The sequence below is a fragment of the Danio rerio genome, chromosome 7 (genome assembly GCF_049306965.1).
Source record: "Danio rerio strain Tuebingen ecotype United States chromosome 7, GRCz12tu, whole genome shotgun sequence".
In the NCBI taxonomy this organism is placed as follows: domain Eukaryota; kingdom Metazoa; phylum Chordata; class Actinopteri; order Cypriniformes; family Danionidae; genus Danio; species Danio rerio.
Window position 1 is genome coordinate 16,407,860 of NC_133182.1, and position 18,250 is coordinate 16,426,109.

Here is an 18,250-nt window from a genome sequence, read left to right on the forward strand (position 1 = left end):
TGACAATACATAAAGTAGTTGTGTTTCCTCGACATATCAGACTGCATAAAACTGATTTATTTAAAACTGAAATAGACATTTTTACATTGTTTAAGTGTGTTGTACAAACGGATTCATTTAACTTCATAGTAGTTAAAGCCCAGGTAATAGGCTATAAAGTGGGACCAAATATCAATAGTTTTGTCAACAGTAGAGCAGACAGCGGGAAAGCGGAAAACAGAGGGAGGAAGTGGAGAAGGAAGGAAGGAAGCCCCCCGTGGCCCTTTAGCGTGAAAGCTGCTAAATGTCTGTTGTGACAGCGTGGGGTCTTGTGGGATACGGGGGAAGGAGGCCGGTGGCTGGATATTTCTGATAACTCAAAGCGCGCACACACACATGCACACACAGATGGTCGTGAGGTGGTCAACCTGACCAGCAGCCTGAGGAAAAGCTCTGGGTGGCCCTGCTGCGGTGATCGGTTCATCTGGTCAGGAAATTCGAGAAGCCGGCTAATTTGTATTACCATATTGTCACACCATTAAATGTGTAACATAAGTCAGATGCTCACTGAATGTTCGCCTCGAGTACTGCTGACTCATTCCTGAGACTGAGAACAGAGAGAAAAAGGTCTTGTAGGTTACTTTTACTGTTTTGGTTTAGAGTTTATTTAGATTTTAGTGCTACAGTGTGTTTGAGTACATATTTTTATGTATTATTGTAATTAATTGTTTCAGTAATTATGCTTTTAATATATTATCCTTTTGTTCTTTTTAAAAATATTTTATTTAATAGGAATAACCAAATTGTGTTGATAATAAAAATGACAAAAAACAGGATAATAAAATGTGTCTGCTAATAAATATTAAGACTATAATTAAACTTTTATATTTAAAATGTTTATTATTTTACTTGCACTATTTTTTATTATTTACGGGTAATTCATAATTGTTTTATTATAAATGAACTAATAATTAATTTTAAGATTGGTTTTTATTTAATTTTATTTTTACAATTTGTTATTTTATGGATAATTCATGATTTATTAATAATAAATTAGGTAATAATTGATTAATTTTAGGACTTGTTTTTATATACATTTTGTACTATATTATTGCTATTTTTATTATTTACGAATAATTTATAATTTGTTAATAATTAAGTAATTTTAAGAATATTTTTTATCATTTTATTTTTACTGTTTTCTATTATTTACAGGTGATTTATAATTTATTATTAATAAATTATGTAATGATTTATTTTAAGGTTTGGTTTTATACTTTACTATTTTTATTATTTTCATCTATTTTTATAATTTACGGGTAATAATTAAATTTACTCCAGCAAATAATATAGCTCAGGCAGTAAAACTTATTTTTGTTCTGCAGGGCTCTGTCCTGGGCCCACTTTTGTTTGGTTTACATGTAATTTATAATTTATCAACAGCAAGTTAAGTAATAATTAACAATTTTATTATTTGTTTATATTTATTAAAAATGTTTACTTTTTTTATTTTTACTTTTTAATTATTTATGGATAATTCATAATTTATTAATAATAAATTAAGTCACAATAAATACATTTTAGGATTTTGTTTTTATTTAAAGGGCACCTATGGTAAAAAATCTACTTTTCAAGCTGTTTGGACAGATCAGTGTGTTGGTATAGTGTATAGACCGTCATACTGGGGTGATAAGAACACACCCAGCCCTTTTTTTACAATTTAACTACAAAAAAAAGGGTCGGCCAATTGGAGCTGTTTTCAAATCGATCGCACCATTACGTAGGTGTGCGATCCCCCCGCCCACCGAATTGATTGACAGCTGCGCGCATTAACATGTTCCGGTAGTCACGTGTATATGTCAACAAGACCAAGCAGACATACGCAGAGCAACCGGGAATAAAAGGTCTGTTCTGTTCGCTAGGATCAGCAATCATCATCAAATGTGATTTAAGAGTAAGTTTCACATGTTTAAAGTATTTTAAAACAGAATATGTGTGTAATTAATTACAGCGTTTTACTTCAGCTTTACTTCATCAGCACAGCCGCGTTTCAGAACAATTATAAAAGAAGATGCTTCAATCCCGGTTTGTGGAAGTTAAATCAGGACATTAGCATAACAGATATCCACGCAGTACTTGAGGTTAGCCTTAACTAAGCTAAGCGCGCTCTGTCTTTCTGTCTGCCTGCCTGCATGTGTGCGTGCGTGCTTGTGTGTGTGTGTCATCTGCGATGTGCGTGCGTGTGTGTGCGCGCGCGCGTTAACTTTGTAACGATATTGTGTGTGACTCATCAATGCAACTTCACAATAATGATTAGTAAAGGTTAGTTCTTACTGTAGTATCTCACAAACGCTACGTGAGACCTTCTTCCTTTAAGTCTGTCTGTTGTCTGACGCAGCTGAGGGAGGAGGCATGTAGAAATAGTGGGCGGGAAAGTATCGTCTTAAAGGCGCAGTACGACAAAACCACCCCCTGCTGGAAATCAGTATAAAACAGCATCTTGTAAAAGGTATAATGAAAAATCTGATGGGTATTTTGATCTGAAACTTTATATACACATTCTAGAGACGCAAAAGACTTATATTAAATCTGAAAAAAGGGGTAACCTAGGTGCCCTTTAAAGTTTTATTTCATTCAATTAAAATGTTTTTTTTTTTTTATCCGATTTGATTTGTTTTAATGACCAATAATTAAATTTATCCCAGCAAATTATATAGCTCATGCTGTGTCAATCGAATACTTTTTTGTTGTGTTTTGTTCTGCAGGCCTCTGTCCTGGGCCCACTTTTGTTTTGAATAATTTATTAATAATAATTACTTAGTTTTAATAATTACTATTTTAGTTTAAGTATTTTCAGTCATTTAAAAAAAAAATCGGTAACAACCACTTTTTTTAAATTATCAATAATTAAATTCTCTTTCTATAATAACCATTTAGTCAAATAATATTCGTTTGATATATTTAATGATTTAAACATCTTTCTTTCATTGTGCTACTAGAGTAAAGTTTGTTTGTTTTTATTGTTCCAGATTTTAGATTTATCTTATGCTTGATTTTAGTTTATTTAACCTTTATATTAACCCTACAGAATTGTTTTTATTTATATTAATACATTGTTTATTTTGGTCAGTGAATAACCTCTGTCCTAGTTTTTATATGGCTTCAGAAAAGCTCAAATATGTGTACGAGTCATGTGGATTAGTATTATTCTGCCTTTATTATGCAGATTTCATGCACTGTTGTTGTTTGGACAAAGACCTGCATGAAGATTCTTCAAAAAAATCTCTAAATATCGTGAGAGCCGGCCATCCATTCGCCTCGAGCGCTGCCTGCTGATTCATTCCCCAGAGTGAAAACTGAGGTCTAAAAGAAAAGAAAGATATCCATAAAGCTACCTTGATGGACAGATGGAGACAGTAATGACATACTACGAGACAGAGAGACAAATGCTGACAGAGGAAGAGATGGAAAGTGAGAGAAAAGGTGTCAGAAAAGGGGAGAGATGCATAAAGAAATCAGAAAGCGCTGATGTTGATGGACATGGCAGTGGCTGTTTTGATGGGGACACATCATGCACAGACACGCTCTGGAAATCAAATACATCTTCACACCAGGGTCTTTTTCTTCGACTCGTCACCGAGATATAAAAAGAAGATTTAAAGAAGAGGTATTGCGTGAACAGAGTTTGTTGATCATAAAGTAAAGATCAGTGGCAGTTATTTGTGTTCAGTTTTTTATTTTATTTTCAGTACTCAATAGAAGTAGGCAATCTGTTAAAAATTAGTCAGGTATTGACATAAAATATTATGTCATATTTCTTATAGGGCTGGGCGATATTGCAAAAAAAAAACAATATCATGTTTTATATCATTCAATATTGATAATTATTCAATATTTTTATATTTTAATACATTTTTTGTTTTACCACTTTATTTTAATTTACCAACATTTCTAAGGCAAACAGGTAAAAATATTACAAAAAACAAAATATTTACAAAAAACAAAAATATTTAAACAAAATATCTGATCTCTTTATATTAAGTAAACATGAGTGTTAAAAAGACTCTAAAACTTTAATTAAAATTTTATAAAAGTGTGTGCAACTAGGGTATATCAACATCTGAAACGTGTCAATAATGATGCAGAAAACCTCAAACTCTGTCCATAGCACAAATTATGATCATCAAATCTGAGCTTTCAAGTTAAGGAACCAACAGCCATCATTATTCAGATACTTACTGTAACATTACAAATTGTGAAGTTAAATGACTACAATACCCCTATGCCAAAAAATCTTTCAAATGGGGTGCTAGTGGCTGGGATGCACAGGAAAAGAAACCAAAAAGCCACTCTGGCGACATCCTTTTTTATCTCCTTACGGCACTAATTTTCACATGTGTTGTTATTCTGACCTGAAGTGTCAAGCGCAAGTGTGTAGTTTCCTTCATTACTTTCTATTTCTTCTCTTGTAATAGGCGACCATCAACTGTTTTCTCATTGCATGACAAACGGACTACAGTGTTGCAGTTCTGATGCAAGTATATGGAGAAAAGTAAAAAGCGCTGCAGTGTTTGGATGTTCTGTGTTTGTCTCAGGTAGTCTACTGTTGTTATTAAAATGTCTAGATTCCAGACAAGGTGTGAAGCAGATTGGTTAGTTAGTCATCATACCGAAACTTCATCCAGATCTTTTTTTTTACCATTATTGACAATGGCCTTCGGTCAGTAAATACCGATATCGATTTCATTGCCTAGCCCTAATATTTCTAATCTAATTTTGTACAGCTTAAGCAGTTTTAAACAAAGCTTTGGGCTCTGTCCTGTTGCCTATTTTATTTATTTATATTCTATCTCTTGGTTTTATTTTTGGTGTGTGTGTGTGTGTGTGTGTGTGTGTGTGTGTGTGTGTGTGTGTGTGTGTGTGTGTGTGTGTGTGTGTGTGTGTGTGTACACAAATACACACACAACCTTTTGGTAGTTTTTAGTTGTTGTTTTTTTTGAATCCTATTGTTTTCTTGATATCTGTTCATCCTATCATAGAATAGTGACATCATGAATCAGTTATTGAAACGCTCAGCTCTGTGGTCCTAAACGTGTGTTGCTTTTATATTTTTATTTTTTTGTTGCTCTGGTGAGCTTCTGTGTGCATGGCTACCAAAAAGCCAGACATCTTTCAGGAAGTGGCCTTTTGTTCAGGAACATCCTGGTGCTTTTGTCTGTTCCCCGAGATCAGACCCTGTCCTGACCTCACAGAGCCACTTCTACAAACATATTCACAAAACACGATAAAAAACCCTTTGAATTTAAAAGACAAGAACATCTGAATTATGACAAAAGACCTGACAGTCAAAATACTTTGATAGAAATCTGAAAATAAGGAACTTGGTCTACTTATATACACACACACAAATGTTTAGTGAATTTGTCGTTATATTACACATGGTCTATTTAGTTTTCTTAATTTTTAAATACATTTTAATACATTTAAGGTAATGCATTAATGCATGTTAAAAAAACATGAAAATAAAATGTCATAATTCTATATACATTTCTTTGATTTAGTAGTGTTCATTGTAAGTAACAACAGTTATATTTTAGTTAACTAATCATACAGTTTAAGTCAAAATTTTTAGCCCTCCTTTGTTTTTTTTTTGTTTTTTGTTTTTTTTTTTTGTTTTTTTATATAAATTTATTTTATTTATTAAATATTTCCCAAATTATGTTTAACAGAGCTAAGAAGTTTTCACAGTATTTCCTTCTTTTTTTTCTGGAGACTTTTATTTGTTTTATTTCAGCTACAATAAAAGCAGTTTTCTTTTTTCTTTTTTTTTACCATTTAAGGTCAATATTATTATATTATCTTAATTTCTACAGAATATTTTTACACAATGATTTAGCTAATTGTAATAATAACTTTTAATAATTATATTTTAGAATTAGCATTAGCTCTATAGGCTTTACATTATGGAGTGAATTAACCGGTGAACCGAGACTGCTGTCAGATCATAAAGCAGACAAATGTTGATCTTTTTTCAAGATATCAGTGCAGAAATGAACAAAAAGTGGGCTAATTATTCAGAAGGGCTAATAATTCTGACACTCATTGAACACTTTATTAGGTACACCTGCTCAACTGCTCGTTAACGCGAATTTCTAATCAGCCTATTAAATGGCAGCAACTCAATGCATTTAGACATGTAGACATGGTCAACATGATTTGCTGCAGTTCAAACTGAGCAGAAACTGCTGATCTACTGGGATTTTCACACACAACAATCTCTAGGGTTTACAGAAAATGGTCCAAATAAGAGTAAATATCCAGTGAGCGGCAATTCTGTCGGCACAAATGCCTTGTTGATGAATGGCCAGACTGATTTAAGCTGATAGAAAGGCAACAGTTACTCAAATAATCACTCGTTACAACCGGAGTATGCAGAAGAGCATCTCTGAACACACAACACGTCCAACCTTGAGGCAGATGGGCTACAGCAGCAGAAGACCACACCGGGTGCCACTCTTGTTAGCTAAGAACAGGAAACTGGAGGTTGTGAGAGTATATATGCAGTTATTTTTGTTTGCTGAAATTGGTCATTTCAAATAAATGTTAGTTTTCATTCAGTGTTAAGATAGAAAGTTCTATTCATTTCCAGTGGTCTAGATTTTTCAGTATGTTTAGCGTTTGAATGTCTTCAGAAGCAGCAGACTCCGTGAGAGGGGTGTGAGGGGTCATGGTGCTCAGGTTTGGGTGGAGGGGCGTCTGTCTGGCTTTTTAAAGCCCATGCTCTCAGTAATCTCCCTTTAGGCCTGACCCGCATGTCTGCCAGTGTGTAGTTGCTGTAGTGCTCACGTGATGCAGTTCAGATGGGGTGAGTCCTTTTGCTACTTAATCTGGGCATTGGACCAGCGCTGCTCCTTTGGGCTTTTGATTTGGAGATCCAGTCCCTTCAAACTTTACAACAACATTTGTGGTATGTTTTTGTTGTGGCCACAATAAGTATTTGGCTTAAAGATGCCAAGCTATGACTGATTTTTGCAATTTAAGAAGCAGTTAAAGCAGTTTTCATAGTGTAGTTTTAATACTGACGGAAGTAAAAATAAAAAAACTTTTTATTTTTTCACTGTTTAAAATCCCTTGCATGACATTTTATTAATGATATTGAAAGAGGATAGTTCTAGTTGACTAATGAAACCATAAAAATAATTTAAATTATATATACACCTATAAAAAGCAGGTTACAGAGAAATTGTCATTCAGTTTAACTTGAAATCGCAATCAAAAACATAAACAAAAAACAACATAAACTACATATATACAAAAATACATATGAAACTATAATAAGCTACAAAATTTTGCTAATAATAAAGTATCAAAAATAACATTTTTAAAATGTATGAGAAAAATATTAAACAAAACAAATTCAATTGTTGATCTTTTGAAAATCGAGTAATCATTTTTGTCATTTTTTTATTAATTATTTTTAAAATTGTAAAATACATAAAAAAATAAAACTTATGACTTACAAAATTGTGCTACTATAAAAATAATCAATATCACTCAATCAAACTTTAAAAATGAACCTTTTTAAAATGTATAAGAAAAATATTTACATCAAAAATATAATTGATCCTATGAAAACATTCAGTAATCAATTGTGTTATTTAAAAAAAGGTTATTAAAAATATATAAAATACATAAAACTAATAAGTTGCAAAATTATGCTAGTTTAGAAGTATCAATATTTTCATTTATTTTATCGAGTATTTTCAAAATGTATATGAAAAATATGAGGCAAAACAAAAATTAAAATATTATTGATCCTATGAAAACGTTGTCAGTAGTCAGTTTTTGTCATTTGTTATAAATGGTAATTTTTAAAAACAATAAAATATTTAAATAAAACAAATCATAAGTTACAAAAGTATTCTAAAGATATCAAAATTAACATTTTCAAAATGTATAAGATAAAACAAAAGTATTCTAAAGATTTCAAAATTAACATTTTCAAAATGTATTAGATAAAATAAAATATTAAACATGGAAGACTATGAAAATATAGTCAGTGATCATTTTTTGTCATTTTTTATTATAGTTTTAAAAAACAATAAAATACATAAAAATAAAAGTAGCAAAAGTTACAAAAGGATGCTAATATAATAGTTTCAAAATTAGCATTTCCAAAATGTACAAGAAGTATTTTTTTTTTAAATCTGATTTTATTGATCTTATGAAAACATTGTCAGTAATAAATTTTTGCAATTTTTAAAATGGTAATTTAACCCCTTTACGCATAAAATCACACCGGTGTAATTTAGTCTTGGCTGATCCCTGAAAGGTACGATCACACTGGTGTGATTAGAATGTTCAGAGCGCTCATTATCAACTGCTCTAATTTAAATCTTACAGTGACCACTGAGGCACAGAAAGACTACCTCAACTTTAAACCCAACCCTAACGGTGATGTAAAAATACTATTTGTTGCACAATGTCACAAAAATTATGCTATATTGATGCGAGTATACTCAGCTGGGTCCAATGCTGCAGGAGAGGGTGAAGTCTAGATCTGATACAGCTGAGGATACTCGTGTCAATGTCGCATAATCTAATAAAATACAATTTTGTTAGATTATGCGATATTGGCGTAAGTATCCTCAGCTGTATCCCATCTAGCTAATATAATATAATTAATGTGTTATTTAATTAATATAAATACTTCTTGCTAACTTCCGATCGCAGCTGTATCCCTTCTAGAAACTCCGGCGGTGCCCATTACTCATCAAATAACAAATAATATGATCATTATTAAGCTGTTTATAAGACAAAATGTATGTTCTATCACATATTTATAAGTAAAATAATAACATTTAAGTGTTGGTGGACCTATGAAAGCACTGTTAGTAGAAAGACTCCAACATCCAATTTCCAAAAGCGGACCCAGATATCCCAGATGGAAAATAGTCCATATACTGTATGAAATGACTTTGCCTGCATGCTAGCATTGCTGGAGTGTGTTCAGTGTTAGTCTGGATGGTGCTCGAGTTTTGGCTGTGTTGGGTAAATATTTCTCCGTGGCTCAAGCGGGGACGGTGGTGCAGGCGCCAGGCTCTTCTCTGGTTTGTGTTGGCCCTGCGCCCTCAGCCCACGTCCTCCGCTCGCTACGATAATGTGAAAATCCCCCTCCGTCCACTGGCTCTAGCTCCACAAAGACACTTATCCTCATCCACTGTTCTTATGTGAGAGTAATCCTGAGCCGTTCATAATATCGGTCTCTCCTTCCTCTTATCTGCGTCTAGAATGATTGATAGTGTGTGGAAAAAGACCTCACAGAACCAGAGAGAGAAATGATCACATCTCTTTGCCACTTCTAGATTATTGCACACGCTTGATAACCACTGGAAAATATTGAATTCGAGACTCCCAATCCTGTTATTTGAAGCACGCCGACATTCCTTGCATATATTGTAGGTTCGTTGTAATTTTGGCTGACTGCAGAGCAGTCTTTAACCCTTACATGAATTGTAATACTTCTGGCTGCATGATATTTGGAAAAATGTAACATTGTGATATTTTGTTATTCTGCGATATATACACTCACCGGCCACATTATTAGGTACACCTTACTAGTAGCAGGTTGAACCTCCATTTACCTTCAGAACTGCCTTAATCCTTCATGGCATAGGTACTGGAAATATTCCTCTGTGATTTTGGTCCATATTGACATGATAGCATCATGTAGTTGCTGCACATTTGTCCGCTGCACATCTCCCATTTTAGCACATCCCAAAGGTGGTTGATTGGATTGAGATCTGCTGACTGTGGAGGCCATTTGAGTACAGTGAACTAATGTGTCATCGATGCCTTTTTATCAGTTTGAACCAGTCTGGCCATTTTCCTCTGACCTCTGGCATCAACAAGGCACAGAAATGCCGCTCACTGGATATTTTCTCTTTTTCGGACCATTCTCTGTAAATCGTAGCTAAGTTTGTAAAAATCATCACCATTGGGATAGGGTGTTCTTCATATGGGTATGGGTTTGGGTGGTTACTTGTAGGCAAGCATGATTAATCCACACAAATAAATCAAATGCTAAACGCCTTCCAATCAATGGTTGCATGTTTCATAATGAAGCATGACACTGTTCAGTTGCACTTTTTTCTTTCAACTTCAAAAACAAACTTTTAGAACTTAATCTTACTCTGACCAAAATATTGCCGTGTAGGTCTAAAATCGTTTTAAACGGGTCTTAGTTTTCCTTTGTTTGTGTAAAGCTAACCAACCAATCCAACACATCCAATCATCAACAAATACATCTGAATAAACAGTCTGTTGTGCATACATTTACCTTTTAAAGAGTTTTTTTTATGCTGTTAATTATGTTTAATAGTTATGTTGCAAATATATATATATGTATATAATAATAATCTGCTTGATTTGCCACATTATTTAAAATATGTGGCTAAAAATAACTAAATAGAATTACAGGCAAATTATATTCGATAGGGCAAGTACATTTTTTCCTTATGGGCCATAAAAAATCTTTAGCGTTTAGCCCTATGAAAGTCTGAAATTTGATTCTCTGTGGTCTTAAAAAGGTCTTAAAGTCTTAAATTCGATTTTGTTAAACCAGCAGAAACCCTGTACCAAAACGCAGGTAGTCGCACCAATAGTTCGAGGAACTATGAAAAAATCCCTCTTGTGCTAAAGCCCCTAAACTGAGACCTGTTTGAATGATGAGCAGTGAACGCTATGTGTCCCTGCTGATTTGTTAATTTTAGTTTGGAGAACTTTTGAAATGGTGGCACCAGGTGTTTGACTTATAGCCCCAGTGCTTTACAGTACCCCGCCTGAGCCGTGGACTTAAAGCGGGACTCTTAATGTAGTCAGGTTACTGATACTAGGGGATTTAGCCAGTCGGACTTCATACAGACTTGATGGAGCCTACAGGCTGAGGGGGAGGGTTTCTATATATGCGTGCATGTGTGTGTGTGTCTGTGTATGTGAATGGCTTTCCCAGGCCGAGTCGCTCGCTTGACTGAGTGAGTTTTAAATGGCGCATTTGTCATCACCTTTGCCCCGCGGAGTGTGACGGGACGCAGAGCTCCCCCTGAAAAACCTCCCGCAGCCCTTCTCACGTAGACGCTCACACACTCCATTCTTCCATCACTGGCTCATCATTTGACCCCCCTGCGTTACTCCTCCGTCTCTATCTCTCCGTCAGGAAGGGTCAATGACAGCAGCTACTGTTTGAGATCCTCCCAACACATTGAACACACACTAAGGCATGAATCACAGGCTTTTATTTACTGTATTTCTGATTCATTTTTAACTTCTGAAAAGGAAAAGTTTTACAGTTTTTGTCCTTGAAGTGCAGCGAAGCAAACCCACACATTTATATATTCGCATCCTGTCAGACATGGCTGATAAACCACTGGGAAAGTGTGAGGAAACGGGGCAGTTCAGAATCAAGCTGAATTCTGTTTTGCATCTGTTTGTTTGTTTTGCCAGTGCATTAATTATTTACCCTTCAATAAATGGGTCTTAGTGTTTGGTTTAGTCCAGGGCTAATTAGGGATTGGCTGGAAATGCGCTTACCTCAGGGTTTTTATTTTAGTGCCAAATTCTAATCTTTATTAATTCTGTGCTGGCTGGTTGTTTTCCATTTAGTTCCCCAGCTTCCTCACTTGCTTCAAGCATTTCTAAAACCCGAATAGGGGTGGGTGGGGGACTTTCTTAAAAAGTGTTTTGTTTATCATCAGATTTTGTGATTTCAAATATGTTTTAATTGTTCAATGATTTTAAGTGTTTTTAAGTGTTTTATATTTAACATATAAAGTTTTTTTTTCTTTGCTTGGATATTTTTATATATATATATATATATATATATATATATATATATATATATATATATATATATATATATATATTTATCTGAGCATTTCTAAAACCTAAATAGCATAGTATTGGGGGGAAACTTTCTTAAAAAATGTTTTGTTAATTATCAGATTTTGTGATTTTCAAATATATTTCAATTGTTTAACGATTTTAAGTGCTTTTATAACTTTTAAGGGTTTTATATTTAACATATGAATTATTTGTTTTCTTTTTTTTTTTGCTTTGAATTATTTAAACATAAACATCTTTTCTACTGATTCAAAGCAGTAATCTTCTAAAAAAAAAAGCTTTAATTTTTTATTTATTTTAAATATCCATAATGAATTGGGCGGAGTTTAGTACAGTTGAAGTGAGAATTATTAGCCCCCCTGTTTTTCCCCAATTTCTGTTTAACGGAAAGAAGATTTTTTTCAACACATTTAAAGAATTAAAAACTGCTTTTATTCTAGCCAAAATAAAACAAATAAGACTTTCTCCAGAAGAAAAAAAATATTATTAGACATACTGTGAAAATTTCCTGGCTTGATTAAACATCATTTGGACAATTATTTAAAAAAGAAAAAAATACCAAAGAGGGGCTAAAATTATGACTACAACTGTGTGTTTATGTAGCATATTTTTACAAAAATAAAGATATCAATCTGTTTGAGCTTTAAATCTTGAAATTGTACACAAATAAATATTTATTCACATATTATATGAATAATATAGCAATATGTAAAATCTGCAATTTTATATGCACTTTATAATGTTTATTTATATATTTATTTATTTATTTATTTATTTATTTTAAACTGGAAAAATGCCGAGGTCTAACAGGGCAAGTTAACATTTAAAAAATCTGATTTATTTTTGTTGAAATAAGACTAAATAATTCATATATTACAAATGTTGATAAATATATATTATGCTATGTATTATGTAATATATCTATATTAAACTTGTACATACACTCTCAGAAATAAAGGTACTTTAGGCTGTCACTGGTGCAGTACCTTCTCAAAAGGTGCATATTTGTACCTGAAGAGACCATATTGGTACCTCAGTGGACCATATTGGTACATTTAAGGTGCATTTTGGTACTAATATGTACCTTTGAAGTACCACTGTGGTCTCTTTAGGTGCAATTATGTGTCTTTTGAAAAGGTACTGCCCCATTAACAGCTCCCATACCTTTATTTCTGAGAGTTTATGCATCCTAATGAATTTTACAATAAATGATGAATATTGTAAAATGCTCATATAAATGCAAAGTTAAACATTTAAACTATATAAATATATACATAAACAGAAAAAAATCCCACTCCTCTTTAAGTCCCAGAGCCCCTTTTTTGTACTTCCTGGTTTCATTGAGTGCCTGAATGGGCTTCAGTCTGCTGTTGCGTGTTTAAGACGCGAACAAAACCCCTCCTGCCCCATGCTGAAGGAGGCGATGGGTGATGGGGGGGAGGAGCAGCCGGGTCGGAGGAGGTCGTCTGGGGCTCTTTGTGTTGTCTGTCCAGGGGCAAACACTACCTGCACTTGTCAGTGATTGCGAGGTGACCCTTGACCGGAGGGAGTGGTGGCTTGTCAACATTAATTAGCGGCCCATGTCTGGGTATGTTGCACAGAGCCTCGGCCATGACCGTCAGACACACAGACCAAGGGGTAACGGCCCCCCTTTTGGCTCCCAATGACTCTTTTCTCCAATCGAGTCAGAGGTCGTTGTGTAGCCGTGCTCTGCTAATTGTGCTACAATATACCTCCTGCAGCCTTTAGATTTAAGACAACATACTGCCGGTGAATATAACAAAATATGGTCACACTTTATGTTAGGCTACTATTCTCGCTATTAATAAACCATTAACTATAATTTCCTGACTCCTAGTTTGCTTCTTAATAATAGTTATTAAGGTAGTAGCTGGGTTTAGGTCTCATTATTAGGTGTATAATTATTAATTATTTGAATAGCATTATGGATGTAGATGAATACAATCGTGCAAAGTATGCACTCAAACATAACTTTGTTTTCTGCTTGTTTAAACCACTTTTTTTTAAATAAGTTTAAATGACACACATCTTTAGGTCTTTTTTTGGGGACAACCTAACCCCTTCGGACCCTGTGTTCATTACAAAGGACATATCAGCCCATGTTTTTGGTGGTTTTGAAGTATTTCATCTAATTTAAAGCCTGCAGTCCATAAAAGTGGATGATTGTCATCCAATAAAATAGTGGTAATTCTCGGCATGTTGTAATTTGAAGGGAAAAAAATCCACTACATTGAAAAGCAGCATGGCATCACTTTACTCCAGACACAGACGTAAGCCACATTTACAATGATTTTATTCAGATTTGTTGATATGTTTGCCAACATTTCATAAATAATATGTAAAAAGAGGCATTGAACTTACTAATTAAAATGTAAAGTCTTTTGTAACATTGCAAGCTTTAGATCAGGACTTTTTTCAAATGTGTCTATCCATTAGGACAGTGGTCCTCAACCACCGGGAAGCACCAGAAATCGTAATTTTTTTCATTTTATTTATTATCTGAGTCTGAACAATCATTTTTGAAAAAGTACTGTTCTCTCTCTTACATTTTAGTCACTTGAGCGCCCAAATTTTACCCACAAACAGCCAAATGAGTAAGAAACAGACGTAAGAAACAGACGTCCAGCCAACTCTATCAAACCTCTTCAGATGCTTCAGAACGCAGCAGTTTGAGTGGTCTTTAATGAACCTAAAACAGCACATGTCACTCCGCTACTCATCCGTTTGCACTGGCTGCCAGTTGCTGCTCACATCAAATTCAAAGCTCTGATGTTTGCTTACAAAGCGACTCCTGGCTGCGCTCCTTCTTATCTGCTCTCACTTCTGCAGATCTATGTGCCCTCCAGAAACTTGCATTCTGTGAATGAACGTCGCCTCGTGGTTCTATCCCAAAGAGGGAAGAAAACGCTTTCCCGAACTCTCACATTCAATTTGCCCAGCTGGTGGAATGTACTAACTAACTGCATCAGAACAGCAGAGTCACTCGCTGTCTTCAAGAAACGACTAAAAACTCAACTATTTAGTCTCCACTTTCCTTACTAATCTGCAATTCCCTATCTGGCTCCACCACTAGCTACTACTACAAAAAATAAATTACTAATGTTTTGCTTCTTACACTTTCTTTACAGACCTGAAACTTGCCTTTAGCACTTATTCATTGTTGCTCTTATAGTTGTGTAAATTGCTTCCTTGTCCTCACTTGTAAGTCGCTTTGGATAAAAGCGTCTGCTAAATGACTAAATTTAAAATGTAAATGTCTTTGGAAAGTTTCTTTCCTAATGCCGAGTTCAGACTGCATGATTTTTAAAGTAGTCGTGTCGCAGATGTTTTCACACTGCATGACTATCTAGGCTAGCGTATTGTCGCTGCTTTGTTTACACTTCAAGATGGATCAGCGACAGGGGGTTTTACACTGCGTGACTTTATAGGAATAGGAAGAATCGCTGTCAACTTTGATCAAACTACATCTCCCAATCAAAAACACGTAGTATATCTTTTGTAATTAACGAGAAATAAATCTTTAATGGCGTATAAGGGAATTAGCAATTTCACTTCAACTTTTCTTCTTTTTTGAGCTGGTTGTGGTGTTTCTCAGATGACACTTCAAACAGACACTGTGCTCCTGCCAAATTTCCACTAGTTTTTCCTCCATTTCTTGGGTCCAAATAAACTGAAAATGAGCGCTTTTAATTTCTCCCTCAACCTCCCGATGAACTATTTACTTAAATATAGGCTAATTTACACACTGGAGGAAGTCATGGTAGTGGCGTGTATCAGGATGATAATGCACCAATACAAAAAGACTGAGTGATTTGATGAACATAAAAGTGAAGTTGAATATTTCCAATGGCCTGTGAACAAGTCAGGAAATGTTTTCCTCCAAGAGCATCACGTAGTGACCTAAACACTATTCTGCAAGAAGAACGGCTCAAAATCCCTCTGGCCTCGGTGCAGGTCTTGTATCTATCATTCCCGAGATAAACCGATGCTATATTGTCCACAAAAGAAGGCCCTACACCATACTAATGAATTATTGAGCTCTAAAAACAGGCCTTTCAGTTTTACTGTCCAACCTCTATAGATGTGTAAGACTTTTTATTTTAAAATGAATTGATATAATAATTGAATAATAATTAATTATTCATAGTATGCACTGTTACTGTTCATCTGTTGGACAAATCAGGTTTTTTGATCAATCACAGCTTTAAACTCATCTGATTTATCATTTAGGAAATACTACAAAAAGCCAGAAAAATGTATACAATTAAAAATTGTTTATGATCAGGCAAATTAGGTATGAAGATATCCCTGCTCTGCTGATTTGGAAATGTATCTCTCAGTAAAGAGTGTTTAAAAAGTCCTTAAAAGCCCCTCAAAAGAGTGTTTTGGGTGTGTTCATTACAATAAAGCCGAAGCTATTTTTCTCTTCACGAGAAGCCCAAAAGCTTAAAATTGACAGGTGCGTTAAAAAGCAGTTTTTCCTCTAGTGTTTGCAAAAAAAAAAAAAAAAAAAAACAGCTTGACATGATTCAGAAAAGGTGAAGCGAAACATATGGCGGACATAGATGATCTGTGATTAGAAAGGCGGTGGTCTGTGCTGACAGGACGTCAAACGGAGCCGGTATTTGTTTACGTGTACACACATATGTTAAGCGCTAACCTTCGCTCCGTCAGGCCACTGGTTACACAGCACTCCACAAACCCCCTCAATCCATCAGTCTTAGGACTAAGCAGAGAGAGAGAGAGAGAGAGAGAATTAGCTGTGATGAGAAGTAGGACAGTTGCATGAATCTAATTACCCGTGAAACGAGTAACATAGTGGCTCTGCTGTTGACCAGACTGTTGGTCAAACACACCAGTGCTTTTTACATGCACAATGCAATTACAAGACGCCACCTCACATGACTTAACCGTTCAATTACATTAAGGGAGGTTTTCAATGGCACTAATGTTGGAGCCTGAGTTTTTTTGTACTTTATATTTAGGTGGGAAAAAAATTGTAAAATACAAAAATAAAAAAATCACTTTTTATATTTTATCATCCTGTTTGTAAAGAATATACATTATATCTGTGCAAATAAAAAACATTGACATTAATATGAGATTATCTTTATAAAATGTAATAGATTTCAAAAATATAAAAAAAAACATTCTTTGTATATTTTAATAATATTTGTTTTTTATCAATACATACAGTGGGGAAAATAAGTATTGAACAGGTCATTTTTTTTCTGGAAAAAAGGAGCTGTTGACATGAAATTGAAACAGATTTGGGTAAAAACCCAAACAATAAAAACATAAAAATAAAACAACAAAAAAATCTGAAAAATAAGTAATAATGAAATGACACAAGGAGAAAGTGCTGAACTACTGAAACGTTTTTAATATTTATTTAAAAGTCTTTTTTGGTGAGGGTAGCTTAAAGACGCCTCTCATATGGAGAATGAAGTCACATGCATTGCTCAGGGGTAAGTTTTTCACAGACTTCAAGAGAGTGTAATAATCTTGATGGTTCTTTGGGTCTCGTCAATCAAATCTGAGCTTAATTTTGTATGTTATATTGGACTGAAGCAGCGAATATTAAGGTACACGTAGAAAGGGCAGAGGGTTGCTGAATAACTACTGAGAGATTTCAGCTGCTGTCTGGGCTTTCACTTTCTTTTCACACCTCCCTTTCTTTATGTGTTCAATACTTTTTCCCTGTGCTGTTTCATTTTATTACACATAACTTCATTTGTAAACTAATTAGATTTGTTTTATTTGCGTATATGGATTTCTTTGGTTGTTCTGGTGGAAGTTTCAAGGCAGCTGCACTGTTAGAAATATGTTTTCTGAGAAAAATGGTGACCTGTATGAATACTTATTTCCCCCGCTGTACATGTATTATTCAGTGTAAACAAGTTGATGTTATTTTGAGATTATCATCTTCTAAAACAGGGGTGCCCAAAGTTTTTCGTATGAAGGGCCAAAAACGAAATATCGAGTCGTGGGCCGAAGTTAAATATACCAAATTATATTTCATTAAAGTTGCCATGGATAATTTCCTCATTTATTTAATAATATTTCAAAATAAATAAAAAAACATTACTTTAAATCATATTAACTAATGCAGTATACATTTTTACTTATAATGTATTGCAATAAAAAAACATAAACAAAAACATCTATTGCACCGTGGAGTTCGATGCTGAATACACCAGTCAAGCAGAAACTGCCTTTGACTCTATTTGCTTAGCAACGTCTTCATTGTCGGGTGACTGTGTACATTTAAACAAGACCTGATTAATTTACACCATTTAATTGAAACATTTTATTTTAGTTAGCTTGTAATTATAAAACAAACAAAGGGTTA

General features: G+C 34.2%; 1 protein-coding gene and 1 long non-coding RNA gene across 2 annotated transcripts in view; one reads left to right on the forward strand and one right to left on the reverse strand.

Moving 5' to 3' along the window:
• Positions 1-18,250, forward strand: part of mpped2a (metallophosphoesterase domain containing 2a) — a 112,448-nt gene that overhangs the window by 60,519 nt on the left and 33,679 nt on the right. The gene's annotated exons all lie outside the window — the stretch shown is intronic.
• The window catches only part of LOC141375331 (uncharacterized), a 314,549-nt gene continuing 298,005 nt past the window's right edge, over positions 1,707-18,250 (reverse strand). The window contains exon 3 of the long non-coding RNA XR_012383218.1: positions 1,707-2,053. This is a non-coding gene — a long non-coding RNA (uncharacterized lncRNA). The remainder of the gene's footprint in view (positions 2,054-18,250) is intronic.